This window comes from Pelophylax lessonae (assembly GCF_965119305.1).
Source record: "Pelophylax lessonae genome assembly, chromosome: 2".
Lineage (NCBI taxonomy): Eukaryota > Metazoa > Chordata > Amphibia > Anura > Ranidae > Pelophylax > Pelophylax lessonae.
Window position 1 is genome coordinate 442,860,897 of NC_138769.1, and position 16,969 is coordinate 442,877,865.

General features: G+C 45.6%; 1 protein-coding gene across 2 annotated transcripts in view; it reads right to left on the minus strand.

The window, feature by feature from the left end:
* The window catches only part of NCK2 (NCK adaptor protein 2), a 43,376-nt gene extending 26,884 nt beyond the window's left edge, over positions 1-16,492 (minus strand). Inside the window, exon 1 of one of the 2 annotated variants that reach the window (XM_082247072.1) lies at positions 16,470-16,492. The gene's annotated coding sequence lies outside the window, so the exon portion shown is untranslated. Of the gene's footprint in view, positions 1-6,332; positions 6,358-16,469 lie in introns of those variants that run through there. The other variant, XM_082247071.1, reaches the window with a different exon arrangement.
* Positions 16,493-16,969: the final 477 nt, after the last annotated feature.

The window sequence follows — 16,969 nt, forward strand, 5'->3', positions numbered from 1 at the left end:
CTTGTGGCCAAAATCAGCAGACGATTGAACTTGCATATTGTAAAAACTTTAAAAAAGTATGAACAGAAGACTAAGTGGCAGCTTTGCAAAGTTGGGTAACAGAGGCTTGGTAACTACTAAAGGCTCTAACATATCTGGTGGGGTGTGCCTGTAATAGCACAGGACGTGTTTATGCTAGAGCATAAGCTCTAATAATCAAATTGCTTATCCACCTAGCAATGATGGATTTGAAGTGGGGTGCCTCTTGTGAGGAACCAGAGGATAGGACAAACAGGAAATCTGTCTAATGGAAACAGTAGTTTTCAGGTAGACTCTATTGGCTCTTACAATGTCCAGACAATGTAGAGACTTTCCTTGGATACTTGGGAGCAGGGGACAAGGATGGCAGAACAATGCCCTCATTGAGATAGAACGATGAAATCATAATTGGAAGGATGGATTGTCTAGGACGTAATATTGCATGGTCAGTGTTCAGTGTGAGGAAAGGCTCTCAACAGAAAAGAGACACCAATTCTAACAGACATAAGATGGGCCACCAAAACAGCTGCTTTATTGGTAAGAGACTACAAGGGAATATCCCCAACGGGTTAAAAGGGTGATTTTTGCAAGACAGAAAGAACAAAGTTACAATGATTGTAAAGTCTCCTTTTTTTTTTTTTTACCACTTCCATCCAGAGCAGTTACACCCCCTTCCTGCCGAGACCAATTTTCAGCTTTCGGCGCTCTCACACTTTGAATGATAATTACAACGCTGTACCCAATCAAATTTTTTGTCATTTTTTTCACACAAATACAGCTTTCTTTTGGTAGTATTTACTCACCACTGGGTTTTTTCATTGTTTGCGATATAAGTGAAAAAAGAGCGAAAATGTAAAAAAAAAAATTTGGGCAAAAAATTTATACTTCTACATATCTTTGGTGAAAATAACCCAAATTAGTGGTTATTATTTAGTCTGTGTGAAAGTTATAGAGTCTACAAGCTATGGTGCCAATCATTGAAAATTGATCACACCTGATGTACCGACGGTCTATCATTTCTTGAGGCCCTGAAATGTCAGGACAGTACAAATACCCCCCAAATGACCCCTTTTTGGAAAGTAGACATTCCAGGGTATTTTGTAAGAGGCATAGTGAGTTTTTTGAAGTTGTAATTTTTTCCCCACAATTCTTGGAAAAATTAAGAAATTATTATTTATTTTTTTATGACACAAAATTGTCATAAGTTATTTCTCACACACAGTATATGCATACTTCCAATTACAACCCAAAATACATTCTGTTACTCCTCCTGAGTATTGCGATACCCCATGTGTGAGACTTTTACACAGCCTGACCACATACAGAGGCCCAACATGCAAGGAGCACCATCAGGTGTTCTAGGAGCATAAATTGCACATATAATTTCATTACAACCAATCACACTTTTTTGAAGGCCCTGGAACACCAGGACAAGGGAATTACCCACAAAATGACCCCATTTTGGAAAGCAAACACCCCAATGTATATTCTATGAGGCATAATGAGTCTTTTGAACATGTCATTTTTTTTCCACAAGTTTTTGGAAAATGTGGAAAGAAAATGAAAAACGCAAAGTTGTCAATTTATAAGATACTTCTTTTTTTTTCAAATATTATCTTTTATTCAGGAATTAAAAATATGAACACCACGATTTGATACATCTCCATTTTAACAAGTAAATATTATGTCACATTTGCAATATTATGAAGAGGGGGGGTAGAACAATGTATTACCTTGTTCCTTTCTCTTCCTTACATCTGTCTTCTGCTCATTAATTACCCTTCCCCCATCCCAATACAGCAAATATCTCTGTATCTACCATTTTATTTACATTCCCTTTTTTTTTTTTATTTATATATAAAAGAAAGAAAAAGAAGGGGAAAAAAACACCCACTATATCCAGCCCCCCCCCCCCCCAAAAAAAAAAAAAAAAAAAAATTCTTAACACTTTCCTACATTAGTGCCCCGTGATGGATAGGACACACCATTTCCCATTTCCTTCAATCCTATTTTCTCTTGTTATCCTGCTACAAGTTGTTTCCCTTCATCAGAGATAATAAAGTGGTTCCATAGGTCCCATATTTTTTTTATCCTTTGTAAGCCCTATGCCTGCAAATAATTTCATTAGCGCAGGCATAGGGTTCTGCTACTTTCACACCTATATATGTGTATGTGTATATATACATACATGTGTGTGTATATATACCCCTACACAGAAGTTCAGATGTCATGCCTGCCTCCAAAGACGTCCACAAAAAAGCCCAAGAAACACCTGCAACAAAAACGGCCGGGTGTTAAAATAGCGGAGCCACTATCCTGCTCTACTCCAATTCTAATACAAACAATCTTTTTTTTTTCTGGTTCTGGACATGCTACAGAGCTGAAACTTCACAGGTACACTTTTTAGACCCCCCCAGACACTAAATCCAAAGAAATCTTTATTTTTTTCAATAATTGGCTCTCTATCAAAAATGAAAATTTTTAAGAACTTTTTTTTGTGTGATTAATAGTCCCTGGGGCATGACCCAGAACCCTAGGCACTTTTTAGGGGCATTTTTAGTGTTTTAGGGCTTCAAAATGGTGTTTTTTGATTACCGAAGTTCGGGTCCCATTGATTTCAATGGGGTTCTGAAATCCGGGCCGAACTTTCGGGAAGTTCAGGTGTTCTGGTCGAACCGAACTTTTCAAAATTTCGATCATCCCTACTCCTGATTAGGCAGAAAAAAGCGGAATAGCTACAGCAGGAAGTGGAAGCATACCCCCTGGGACTGCCCCATAGGCGTGGTAAAGTTTTTTCCTGCCTAGTGTCCTACTTCTGTAGGAGGCAGCATAACCCAATGGTCAAGAAGATTCTGGAGCCGTGTCTGTCAATGAAGAGAAATTCGTTTTTTTTACTTACCGTAAAATCCACTTCTCTGATGTTCATTAAGGGACACAGCTCCTGATCTTCTTGACGACTGGGTTATACTGCCCCCCCTACACGAGTAGGAAACTAGGCAGAAAAAGAAACTGACTACACCTATGGGTAGTCCCCAGGTGGTATACTCCCCCTTTCGGCTATAGGTACACAATTTTGTTACAAGCAGTGTCAGAAGAATTACAAATCCATAGAGGGGTGGGTGTCGTGCCCGTCGATAAACATCAGAGAAATGGATATTACGGTAAGTCAAAAATCCCATTTTCTCTTTTGTTCATTGATGGACACAGCTCCTGTTCTTTTTGATCATTGGGGCATCCCAAAGCAGTGTCAAACATGAGGGGAGGGAAGAGCAAAAAAAAAAAAAATCCCAAGGCTAAACTGTAGCCAACCAGGTAAGAGAAGCTCAACCAAAACAACTGTAGCCCACCTGAAAAAAACAGTACACCCCCAATGAGGGAACAAGCCCCCTAAACAGCAGCCTGCAAAACCTTACGGCCAAAAGAAGCATCCGCTGATGCCAACACATCCATCTAATTTTGTGAAAGTGTGCACCGACGACCAACTAGCCGCCTTGCACACCTGCATTACTGATGTTCGATGACAGAAGAAAGGAGGAACCTGACCCCTAATGGAATAGGTCGGAGTCACCATCTGTCGGGTCCATCTAGAAATGGTCGTAGAAGAAGCAGATAGTCCTTTTCAAGGCAAATCCGTAAGCACAAACAGAGTCTGACTTTTTAAAGACTCCGTAGCTGCCAGGTACACCCGAATAGCCTGAACTAGGCCTGCACGATATTGGAAAAAAAATATATTGCGATATTATTTTTTCAACGATATATATTGCGATATTGAGGGACCCGTCAATCCAGCCTTTCTGACCATACAGGGTTAATGTATGTTACTGTAGGGAATGGTATTCAGTGCACATTGCAGCCTTGTACCATAGGGTTAATGTTACTGACACAGTAGGGATTGGGAAGGATGCTGGGAATGGAAATCAGGAAGCATGCAGGCAGCCTTCTAAATTTTAATTGCAGATACTGGGCAGGTCAGGGTTAATATGGTAAAATCAATTAGTGACAGTGTGGATTCGATCAGATTAGACAGTGGGGGTTGTAGGAGGCTGGAGCGGTGGAAAGGATCACAGCACAGCCACATACATTACTCACTCGTGCACTGCAGCCAGCCCCACACGTTCAGTGAGTCTCACTCTCTCCGCCCTAGTTTTCTCAATGGCACATTCAGGGAGCCAATCACGCCGTGAGTAGAGGCACAGCGGAACCAATCAGGTGTGCAGGCACGCGTGATTGGTTAGCTGTGCAGCTAATCACGGCGTGATTGGCTCCCTGAAAGTGCCATTGAGAAAACTAGGGCGGAGAGTGAGACTCACTGAACGTGTGTGGGGTGGGCTGCAGTGCACGAGTGAGTAAATGTATGCTCACCGCTGAAGCAACCCGACTTCTCCCTGCCTAACACAGAAGTCTGTGAGTCCTCCGAGTCCCTTCCCCTGCCAATGCAAATATCGTGACCTCGGCGATATGAATATCGCCTACGGCCACAGAACGATAGTCGATATCATATCGACTATCGTTCAGCCCTAGCCTGAACCACATCCAGGGAATGCAACGCAATTTCCTTAGGATGTTTTGCCCTGGGGCAAAGGGAAGGCAACACAATGTCCTCATTCAGAGGGAAATCAGAGACAACCTATGGGAGGAACGACGGACAGGAGCGAAGAACTACCTTATCTTTGTGGACCACCAAATAAGGGGAACAACAAGACAACGCTGCCAATTCCGACACCCTGCACGCAGAGGTGATAGCCACCAAAAAGGCCACCTTCTAGGATAGTGTAAGCAGGGGAAACTCAAATATTTTCAAAGGGAGGCTTCTGTAGAGCTGAAAGCACCAAGTTGAGATTCCAAGGCGGTAGTGGGGACCGCACTGGTGGAGTCAAATGTCGGACCCCCTGAATAAAAGTACGCACTAGAGAGTGGGTTGCAAAGGGTAGTTGAAAGAACACTGCCAAGGTCGACACCTGGCCCTTAATGGTACTCAAGGTACACTTCTGCTCAACCCCCCATTGATGGAAGGTCAAGACCTGAGCCCTGAAAAAGAGCGAGGGTGAACACCAAGTGACTCACATAGCTGCCTGTTATCTTGTCCAAGTGAAGTTTAGTGTGCTTTATGTAGCTGGGCTTCCCACTCCTCTCCCCTAGACTGCTTCTTGACCTATCCAACTTTGCTTCTTCTCCTCTGCACTGTCAGGTCCCTCTTCATCCATGTATCAACTCCTATTTACCCATTTACTAACTTATCTGGCAGTAGTAAACTCTATTTTTTATCTTGTATCTACAGGTAAGCCTATAATAGGGCTTACCTGTAAGTACAGTGAATATTTCCTAAACGTAGCAGCCGGTGATAGCACCAGCGCATGTGCACTGTACGCTCAATGGATGACATACCATCCATTTAGAGAGCTGTGCTGTGACCATGACATCCGTGCGCATGTGTGTGAGTTACATCAATCGCAGTTTGGCCAAATGACTGGAGCCCAAGAAATCAGAGAGAAAACCATATGAAGATGGAATCCCTCTTCGTAGTGACAGCACACCGCTGGAGAGATCTGTTTTTTAGGTTAGAAAACTATAATTAAGGGCTCATTCCTACAGGCACTCTGGCTGTGTGAAGGAGGGGTTTGGGCTGGAGCCACCTGTCATTCTATGAGGATGCAGAGCCTGTACGAACACAGCCGCAGGCCCTAATTGGAAAGGTAAGCGGTCTCCAAATGCACACTGTGTTCAGGCTGTACACCTGCATCCCCACACCTGTCAAATTAGGACCTGCAGCTGTGTTCGTTTAGCTCCAGGTGGCCACATAAATGAACCACTGATTCACACTGTACAGACCTCAGCCCCCATGTGCATGAATCAGAAGACTTCATTCACACAGAGATATATCAACTCAGTTTCATCTTTTAGATTTAGCAGGAATTATGTAAGTAATATTGTATGTGTGTCTGCTAATAATAATTTTATTGTATTTTTATCAAAAAATAGCTTTAATATTTTCTTGGGTTTTCTTGGGGTTCCAAGGTTTGCCATCACTGCCCTATAGTGTACTCATGGAGTTGAGTGTGGGAGATAAAAAAAGAACTTCTGGTAGGAGTACACCATAACCCACATGTAGACCATCCTGCAACAAACCCTCTTTGCAAAAGGGTGAGAGAAAACGTAGAATTAGCTTTAAAGTTTGCAACCAATGGTATGATGTAACACCTAATAATCCACCTGAGACCTGCATGGTTGAATTTTAGCACTGCAAAGTGAATACAGTCCAAACATACCCCATTTTACATGGTAAAAGTCAAAAATACAGGGTGGTCCTGTCCTACTTGTGAACTATGCTGGGCTGTATATAAGTGGGCATACCTCAAAGGGGTCTTCAGGGGCCGGGTTCCATAGGGATGGACCACAGTCCTGGACCTGTACAGCACCCAGCAGGATCCAGTGGCCAAAGCAACATTACAAGCTATCCCCACAGAATTGGGTCTGGGTATGGCTTCCAAATTTTTACTGAGGTTGCAATAATCTAGATATAGTGCTTCTGTAGGCTTAAAAAAGACAGAAAGGGTTGACTGAAGAATTCTAGAAAAATTAAAGTTTGAAAGCTAGTTTCTCTGGGAAGGAGAAGAAATCCATCACATACAAACAATAGTGAAAAACTGAGTGGGGTAGGGTTATAGGTTAAGCAGGGTAGGCTTCCAGGTTGGCATGTCCTCAGGAGTTTGCCAGTTTCCAATCATCTGAAGGTATGAAGCTATAACACATTAAAAATATGAACAAGTTGACAAGTGTCCTGTGCTGTACGATTAAGATAGTACAATTCCACAGGAATTACCAGTGCTAGGTGCGCATGCACCAGATTCTCTATGCGTCCACAACCAGCACACTTACCCATGGAATCGTATTATTTACATGTTGCCAATAATATGTGATTGTGTAAAAATAGGATACCTCAATTCGCCCCCGTTCACACTGGGGCGAACTGTGAGGCGACCTGGTCGCCTCACAGGTCGCCGCAGGTCGCCTCCCATAGGGAAGCTGCGGACCCGTTCTGATAGGAGCGACACAAGTCGCTCCGACTCAGAAAAAGGGTCCGGAGCTTCTTTGGGGCGACCAGGAGGCGACCGCCATAGACTTCAATGTTATGAAGTCCGTGGCGGCCGCTCCGAGGTCGCGGCGCGCTGCTCGCACCGCGACCTCGGAGGTCGCGGTGCGAAGTAGCGTCGCCCCAGTGTGAACGGGGGCTAAGAGCATTGGGTGCAACACATGCTCAGAAAACAAGGAATTACTTGGAAATAATAAACAAATCGTATAGATTTTTTTGACTGGGTGACTAAAATAATAGACGGTGGAGGTGCAGTAGACATTGCATATCTAGATTTTAGTAAGGCTTTTGACACTGTCCCACATAGAAGACTTATCAATAAACTGCAGTCATTGAGCATGGACTCCCATATTGTTGAGTGGATTAGGCAGTGGCTGAGTGACAGACAACAGAGGGCTGTGGTCAATGGAGAACATTCAGAACAAGGTCATGTTACCAGTGGGGTACCTCAGGGATCTGTACTGGGACCAATTTTGTTTAATATCTTCATAAGTGATATTGCAAAAGGCCTCAATGGTAAGGTTTGTCTTTTTGCTGATGACACAAAGATATGTAACAGGGTTGATGTTCCTGGAGGGAAACGCCAAATGGAAAAGGATTTAGGAAAACTAGAAGAATGGTCAGAACTCTGGCAACTGAAATTTTTTTTTGAAAATTTGTTTTTATTGAATTTTTGCACAAAAAAACAGACAAGACAATGCCACGCAGGGCAACAAGCATAAACAGTGACAACAGGTCAAACCCCTCCCATACCACCCCCCACCCACCCACCCCCCACTCCAGGCTCCATCCAGCACGTCCAGTGCAAAAACAAAGCTTCCATCAGTAATAAAGATACCCCTCAAGTCTGCTCCAATTATCCAGTAGTAAGGTCATAGAACATATAGATAAGTCGAGCACAGAGCCCACTAGCAGCAACCCCATGGCTTAGTCAAAAAATAGAGAGACTTCTATACATACAGTAAGAACACAATGAACAGGAAAATATCACCAACCGGCATGTCCATCGAACCCCCCCCCCCCCCCAGACAATCCCGAACAGTAGCACACAGAACACTAAAGCTGATCAACGGAGGTCGAGGCCGGAGAGTCTATCCATGTTTTCCATACTTTATCAAACTTGCGGGGGCATCCCCTACTGCGATACGTGGCCTTATAGAGCGGAGTCACTTTATTAACCAAGCCTTTCCAGAAAAGGATCGTGGGAGCCAAGGGACTCTTCCAGTGTAAGAGCAGAGCCTTGCGAGCATAGAAAAGCAGTAAGCTGACCAGAGTACGAACGGCGCTCGCAGGGGCCAAGCCATCCACCAACCCCAAGAGGCAAACCTCCACGGAGCTGGGGACCGGAATCTTAACCACCTCCACAATACAAGCTAAGACGGATGCCCAATAGTCCTTGACCACCGGGCACCACCAGAAGATGTGACTGAAGTCCGCCGGTGAATGGGAACAACGCCAGCACTCCGCCGAGGCCGTCTGATAAATACGTGCCAGCCTCGCCGGCGTGTAATAAATCCGATGCAGAAATTTAAAGTGAATCAGACGGTCCCTCGCAGAGACCAGGTAGGCGAAGGGTGAACTCCACATATCATCCCAGTCATCACCGTCCAGGTCAGGCACCTCCTCCACCCAGCGTTCCCGACACCTACGTACAGCAGGTGGAGTGATAGCGAACAATTCCCTGTACAATTCTGAGAGAGGCTTCCGCATATCCGCCGCTTGTATCGCCGTTTCAAGAGCTGAAGCTTTAATCACAACCCGAGAGGAACCGAATTGTGCCACAAACGCATGGCGAAGTTGAAGATAGCGAAAAAAATACCCATTTGGAAGATCATAACGCGCCTTCAGGGCATCAAAGGTGCACAGCTCCCCACCAGAGACAATATCCCCCAGCAACTTCACCCCCTTAACGGCCCAGATGGTAGGATCAGGGATCGAGGCAAAATGAGGAAACTTGGGGTTCCACCACAATGGGGAGGCCGGGGAAACACCAGTGGCTCCTGGCTCCACCAGCACCTGCATCTGTTCCCAGGCTTTGATGGTAGAACGCATCGTTCCTGTCAGCTTAAATGTAGCCCTGGACCCTCGATGCAGTAAAAGGCGAAGACTCTCGTAGGAGCCCAAAACAGCCGCCTCCAGCACCGTGGCGGAGTCCCCATCGTCCCCCGCAAGCCAGCGTCGCGCCACCACCCCCTGCCCAGCCAGGAAATATTTATAAAGATCAGGTAAAGCCAATCCCCCCTGACCCCAGGGCTCCTGCAACACCTGCAGACCAATTCTAGGAGAAGAGGTACCCCAAATAAAAGAACCTATCAGGCCATGAACGCGGCGGAAGAAAGAACGCGGGACCCACACCGGGGAATTTCTAAGGAAATACAGAAAGACAGGGAGAAGTTTCATTTTCACCAAGTTAATGCGCCCCAGAACCGACAAAGGTAAGTCGCGCCACACCTCCGCCCTGCGTTTAAACACCTCCAGCAATGGGTTAAGATTCAAAGTAAGATAATCCGCCACCCTCGCCGACACCCTGACTCCCAGGTAGGTGAACTCCGTCACCCATTTCAACGGTAGCGCCCCATCAGCTGCAGCAATGGCACCAGGATCAATAGGGAGCATAGTGGATTTATCCCAATTTACCCTTAGGCCGGAAAACTTTGCAAAAGTGTCCAGGATATTGAATACCGCCCGCAGGGAAGCATTGGGATCCTTCAAAAATAAAAGCATGTCATCCGCATAAAGTGCCAGGCACTCCTTAATGGAGCCCACTTCCAGAGCCCCCACCTCCGGAGATGCACGCAATGCAATAGCCAAGGGTTCAATCATCAGAGAGAACAAAAAGGGTGAAAGAGGGCAGCCCTGCCTAGTCCCCCTACCCACTGCAAAAAAGGGAGACAGGGAGGATCCAATCTTCAACGCCATACGCGGGGAGGAGTACAAGAGGGAAATCCACTTGCAAAATTTAGGACCAAACCCCATGCGCCTCAGGACCACCCCCATGTACCCCCAATCCACCGTGTCGAAGGCCTTGGCAATGTCCAAGGACACCACCACCCTAGTGCCAACCGAGGCATGGGACACCTGCAAATGAGTAAACAGACGTCGAAGGTTGGTGTCCGTGGACTTGCCCGGCATAAACCCGGTCTGATCAATGTCCACCAGGGAAGGCAAGACCACCGCCAGCCTAGTAGCCAAGACCTTCGTGAGTATCTTGAGATCCACATTGAGTAAGGCAATGGGGCGGTAGGAGGAACACAGGGTGTGATCCTTCCCCGGCTTGGGCAGGAGAACAACATACGCCTCGAGCATGGAACCCGGCAGGGCCCCCTGATCGAAACACGCAGCATACAATGCCTGGAGCCTGGGAGCCAGGGAGTCTGAGTACTGCCGATACCATTCCACCGGGAACCCATCAGGGCCCGGCGATTTATTGGAGGGAAAGGATGAGATGGCTCTCTCTATTTCCTTCAACGTGATGTCATTGTCCAGCCACGCACTGTCCTCACCCTCCAAGACCGGAACCGGCAAGCCAGATAAAAGGCGCTCCAACTCCTCCAGGTCATATGCAGGCAGGGGGGAATAGGTATCAGAGTAGTAATCCATAAAGACCCGGGAGATCTCCCCCGGGTCCCTAACCAGTTCCCCTGAACTAGACTTGATGCACGGAACACTTACCGAAGCCCTCTGATCTGCCACCAAAAAGGCCAAAAGCTTACCATTCTTGTCTCCCTTCTCAAAAAGTGACTCCGCTCTATGTTTAAGGTTGGCATGCGCAAAATCAGTATCCAACAAGGCCAAACGCCTCCTGGCCTCCTCCAGGGCCGCATAGGCCGCCGGTCCCGGAGTGGCCGAGTATTCATCTTCCAACCTACGGAACTCCAGCAGAACAGCTTCTCTGTCAGCATTAGCCTCCCCACGAGATGCCTTAATCGCAGAGATGTAATGACCCCGCATAACCGCTTTGAAAGCATCCCACAGGACTACCCCTGCCGTGGACGAGGCATTATCTTCCCAATATGTAGGCATCTGGGGCTCCACCTGCTGCATCACCTTGTCAGTTTGCAGCCAACCTGGCGAAAGGCGCCATGCACCCCTAGTTCCACCCGCTCCCACCCGCAGAGTCAGCAGCAGTGGGTTGTGATCAGAGAGGCCACCCGCCAAATATGTAGCATCCTGGACCAAAGCAAGACAAGGCCCATTAGCAAAAGCCAGATCTATCCTTGACGCCGTTCTGTGCACCCCAGACCAACAGGAGTAGCCACGTACCCCAGGGTTTTTCCAGCGCCACAGCTCCGTAAGCTGAGCCGCGGAAGACCAGGACACCAGTTCAGGAGACGACAGTCTACCCGGGTTAGAGGAGTCCAGCCCGCCGTCCAGAACAGCATTGAAATCCCCCGCCATAATTAGAGGAAGGTGCATATAAGGGGCCAAGGTCACCAGGAGATCCACCAGAATCTGAGAGTGGAACGGGGGAGGTAAGTAGACACTCACCAGTACCACCTGCCGGTTAAAAATCTCCAGAACAATAACATACCGTCCGCCAGGAACCGTAATTACCTTTTGAATCGAGCAGGGTGCATTTCTACCCAGCAAAATAGACACCCCATGGGCATACGTGGAGTAAGTGGCATTGAAGATCCTCTGAACCCAAGGCCTCTTCAAGGCAAGCACCCTGCTCCCATCCAAATGCGTCTCCTGGAGGAGGATAACATGCGGTTGAACAGATTTAATATACCTAAAAATGGCTGTGCGTTTTACCTTGTCATTGAGACCCCGCACATTCCATGACATGATTTTAAGTAGCTCAGCCATAGAACAGCAGAGGGACACATAGCAGGAGGGAGCCGGAGGACCAAGCACAGCCCGATGACCAACCCGATCCCCCGACTCCATCCAGACATTCAGCAATACAGACACATGAGTAAAAAAGAACAGTGACCACCGGAGGGAGCCTGGAGCCAAGAACAAAAAAACATCCCTGCTGTGATACCCAAACCTGGAACAAAAAAAAGTGCAACAGGGTACCCAGCCTAATCCCAAAACCCAGCAAAAATTTTAAAGGCATGGCTGCAACATAAAAACCGCAGCCGGCGTTACTCGTGTCCACCAAAGGCAGCCCCAAAAAAGGGGGGGCCGTTAGATAGTCATTCCTCAAAAAAAGGAAAAAAAAAAACCTAAAGGGAGGAAAAATAGAGTCAAAACAAAAAAGAAAAAATTGTTAGTTCAACAACGTGTAGCACACAGAGCTCCAATGACCTGTAGACCATTCCACAGCCCCAGGAATAGAAGCATGGATCCAGCCCAGGGCAACCCAGGAAACTTCAGGGCAGGATCAGCAATACAGGAACCATAGATGTCCCCCCATCAGCAATTGAGGAGGCAGACCGTGCGTAGACAGGAGCTGCAAATAGGGAGTACAGTGCAGCAGGGCCCCAAGAGCCCCATATCATCCAAGAGAGCAGGTGCATCAGAGGAAATTAAATGGATTCCAACCAGTCAGCAGCCTCCCCCGCCGAATTGAAGAAAAGGACAGATCCCTTGTAATCCACACGCAAGCGGCTCGGGTACATCATGCCATATTTCAGGCCCTTGGTTCTCAGGAGTTTGCGCACTTCAGTAAAGGATCTGCGTTGTTTCTGCGTCTCCACAGAGAAGTCAGGAAATAACATTATCTTGCTGTTCTCAAACTGCAATTCCTCCTGTCTCCTGGCCTCAGAGAGTATACGATCCCTGTCACGGAAGTTCAAAAAGCGGACCAGAAACGGGCGCGGGGGGGCCCCGGGTGGCCGAGGTCCCGTGGGAACCCTATGAGCCCTTTCCACCACATATGTCGGGGGAGGGGGAGGCAATTTGAGTAGATCACAAAAGAACTTCTCAGCAAACAATGTAGAATTAGATCCCTCAGCCTTCTCTGGCAAGCCGACCACCCTGATATTGTTGCGACGCTGTCGGTTCTCAGCATCCTCCATCTTGTCCGCCAAAGCATTCACCTGGGCCTGCATGGCAATGATTTGTGCCGAATGGGAAGCGGTAACATCCTCCACCTCAGACACCCGGCCCTCAGTCTCAGTCAGGCGCCCCTTGATTTTATCCAGATCATGGCGGATTAGGGTACATTCAGAGGCCAGGTGGTCAATCCGGAGCATCAGGGCAGTTTTTGAGGCGTCTATAGCAGCCAGTATGGGAGCAGTAATATCCCCCCCTCCATGCAACCCCCCAGTCTGTCCAGCGGTCCCCAGCAGTGACCCCTCGGTACCTGAGTCCTTAGGCTGTGCCAGAGGAGGGTTCCCGGCCCCCGCAGACATCTTTCCCGACTTCAAGAAGGCCTGGGCGCCTGTGGCTGCAGAGGAAGAAGAGGAGGCCTGGACCTGCAAGATGGCGGCGACCGCTTTCGCGCCTCGCGGCGGGACCGTTCGTTTAGGCCGCGGGGTCGGTGCTGAAACCCGGGATTTTCTCCCCGGCATCCGTGCCCCACCTGTGCCCGATGCGGAGGAGGGCAAAACCGCCGCGATCCGAGGCACAGGGGCCGTGGATGGAGCCGGATAAGGTCAGGATGGTGGAGAGCTCTGCTAACACACGTCCGGCGCTGTCTACATCCCGGCCACGCCCCCCTGGCAACTGAAATTTAATGTGGATAAGTGCAAGATAATGCACCTGGGGCGTAAAAACCCAAGGGCAGAATATAGAATATTTGACACAGTCCTGACCTCAGTATCTGAGGAAAGGGATTTAGGAGTAATTATTTCAGAAGACTTAAAGGTGGGAAGACAATGTAATAAAGCAGCACGAAATGCCAGCAGAATGCTTGGATGTATAGGGAGAGGTATAAGCAGTAGAAAGAGAGAAGTGCTTATGCCGCTGTACAGAACACTGGTGAGACCTCACTTGGGAGTATTGTGCGCAGTACTGGAGGCCATATCTCCAGAAGGATATAGATACTCTAGAAAGAGTTCAGAGAAGAGCTACTAAACTAGTACATGGATTGCAGGAAAAAAAAAAAAACTTACCAGGAAAGGTTAAAGGACCTTAACATGTATAGCTTGGAAGAAAGAAGAGACAGAGGGGATATGATAGAAACTTTTAAATACATAAAGGGTATCAACTCGGTAAAGGAGGAGAGCATATTTAAAAGAAGAAAAACTACCACAAGAGGACACAGTTTTAAATTAGAGGGGCAAAGGTTTAAAAGTAATATGAGGAAGTTTTACTTTACTGAGAGAGTAGTGGTTGCATGGAATAACCTTCCTGCAGAAGTGGTAGCTGCAAACACAGTGAAGGAGTTTAAGCATGCATGGGATAGGCATAAGGCTATCCTTCATATAAGATAGGGCCAGGGACTATTCATAGGATTCAGATATATTGGGCAGACTAGATGGGCCAAATGGTTCTTATCTGCCGACACATTTTATGTTTCTATGAAAGCAAGGTAATGTTAGGGAAGTTTGTTTTTTATAACGAAAATGTATTCATATTTTTTTTAATTTTCTACAGTAGGGTGCTGTTTCTTTTACAGTTCTTTATCTAGCCATGTTCAATAACACAGGTAATTGTATTTAATGAATACATAACTGGAGTTACAGTCAGAGCTGCACGATTAATCGTTAAAAGATTGTGATCTCAATTCGACCCCCTATCTTAATCCAGCATTTCCACGATTCATGTAGAAAGTGCAGAGCGGTTTAAAACCCTACCTCGTGAAAATTCCCTACCCTCGTCACTGCCTGTTCATACACGTCATGGAACAGCTGAGCAGCTTACCAGTGCGCATGCTCACAGCTCCGGAGGGTAGGGAATTTTCAGGGGGTAGTGTTTTGTAATGTTACACCGCATCAGCTGTTGCCGCGGGTACATTAAAACATCTCTGCTGCAACATGAAGTCATCTCTGCTCCTTCCCCTGTCACTTCCCTGATCTCGGCTACTAAATGTAAAATGTATGAAAATATAAATGATGGAGATCTTGGCTCCGTGAGTTATATTTTCATAGACCCACCGCCGCTTTTACATTTAGGAGCCGAGATCAGGGAAGTGACAGGGGTAAGAGCGGAGATGATTTCATGTTGCAGCGGAGATGTTTTAATGTACCCGCGGCAACAGCTGATGAGGTGTAACGTTAAAAAACCCTACCCCGTGAGAATTCCCTACCCTCCGGAGCTGTGAGCATGCGCAGTAAGCTGCTCAGCTGTTCCATGACGTAGGTGCACCAGAAGTGACGAGGGTAGGGAATTTTCACGGGTAGGATTTTTTCACGGAACACCGGAAATGTACAATCAACAACATTGCTCAGCCGCTGAAAGAAAGATAAAAGAAACATTGAATCTTTCTGTTTGAACATTTCCAGATTATATACACATTTTAGATTTTGGTAAATTGTTTCTCTGTTTAACCCCTTATTAACCCTTAATTTACTCTAATCAGCCTTATTAACGCCTTATTCTCCTTCTCCATTTATTTTCCTGCTGTTTTTTTTTTTACTTCTATTTTATAAACTATTGGTAATGACAACTTTTTTTTTATTTTTTGGTTTGCTTTTTTCATTATTATGTTTACACCTTTAACATATTTATTTACACATTGCACATTAAAAGATGCGCAAAAAAAAAAAAATACATTGCATTTGTAAAATAATTTTTTAATGCTTTTTACCATTGATGACAGGTGAAATGTAAACAAAAAAGTTACGGAAGGTATCAGTAATTGGTATCAGCGAGTACTAAAATAAAAAAAATAATAAAAACCCCTAACATAACTTAACGGTATTTTTTTTTAAATTGTATTTTTAATTTCTTTACACATTACATTATTTTTTATTACATTCCTTTAAATTTGATTGAAGTAGAGTGTATGAGGTCTTATTTTGTTGCCATCTTGCTTGATAACCTAAGCTTCAGGGGTTGAAAATCTTTACACTAAAACAGTTCAGAATCGTGATCTTTATTCTAAGCAAAAAAAAGTGATTCTCATTTCCTCCAGAATCGTGCAGCTCTAAGTACAGTCACACAATAAAATGTAGAACCTAAACTGAAGACGAACTACAGTACTCATTTGTCCAGTAGCTTCATTTTTCATCCTTGAAAACATTCTATGCAAGTTTCCTAAGTAATTAAACGTTCTGAGATTTGATGTTTTGATAGCTACAAGCATGCAGAGCAGCAAGTCACAAAAACTGGTGGCATGCTTATATGTACACTGAGGTTAGGCATATTGCTGTACCACTCATTCCAAATACACACAATCCTGATTATTAGTAAATAAATTATTTGTACCCTTGATTTGTGCAATAGACCTCTGGAAGCATTGCATATGTATGGGAGACGTTCCTCTAAAAGAAACCCAAAGCCCAAAATGTAATATATTGCAACTTACCAATCATTAGATGTGGCAGCTGCATTCGTTTTCTTTTTTAGGCTGTTTTCACCTAAAGATCTGGCCAAGTAACACACCTCCTAAATTAGAGTGCCTCCAATCTGGATGAAAAAAAATATAAAGAATCACTTGTTGAAAGGTTTTACAAAAAAACAGATACAATAGCCAGGGCCTTTAGTCCCGCCTTTTAGCCTAGGCACAGTCACTTTACTTGAGCTCAAAGATTGTTATTTACTGATGTGGTGACACAGTAGAACAGTATTCAAGTAGATTTCTAAATTAAATGAAATATCCAATTTAATTTTAAGTCAATGGACATATGCCATTGACTTGATCAGAAGTAATCTGCAAACTAACCCTCATATCTTTAAAGTCTAACTTCAAAATGTTTTTTGTTTTTTTTGGATAGTATTTGTTTCACCTAAGGACACTAGCCATAAACCATCACTAACTGGGAGTAGGAGAGACTATATAGGAGATAATCCTGCAGTGGTCTTTTT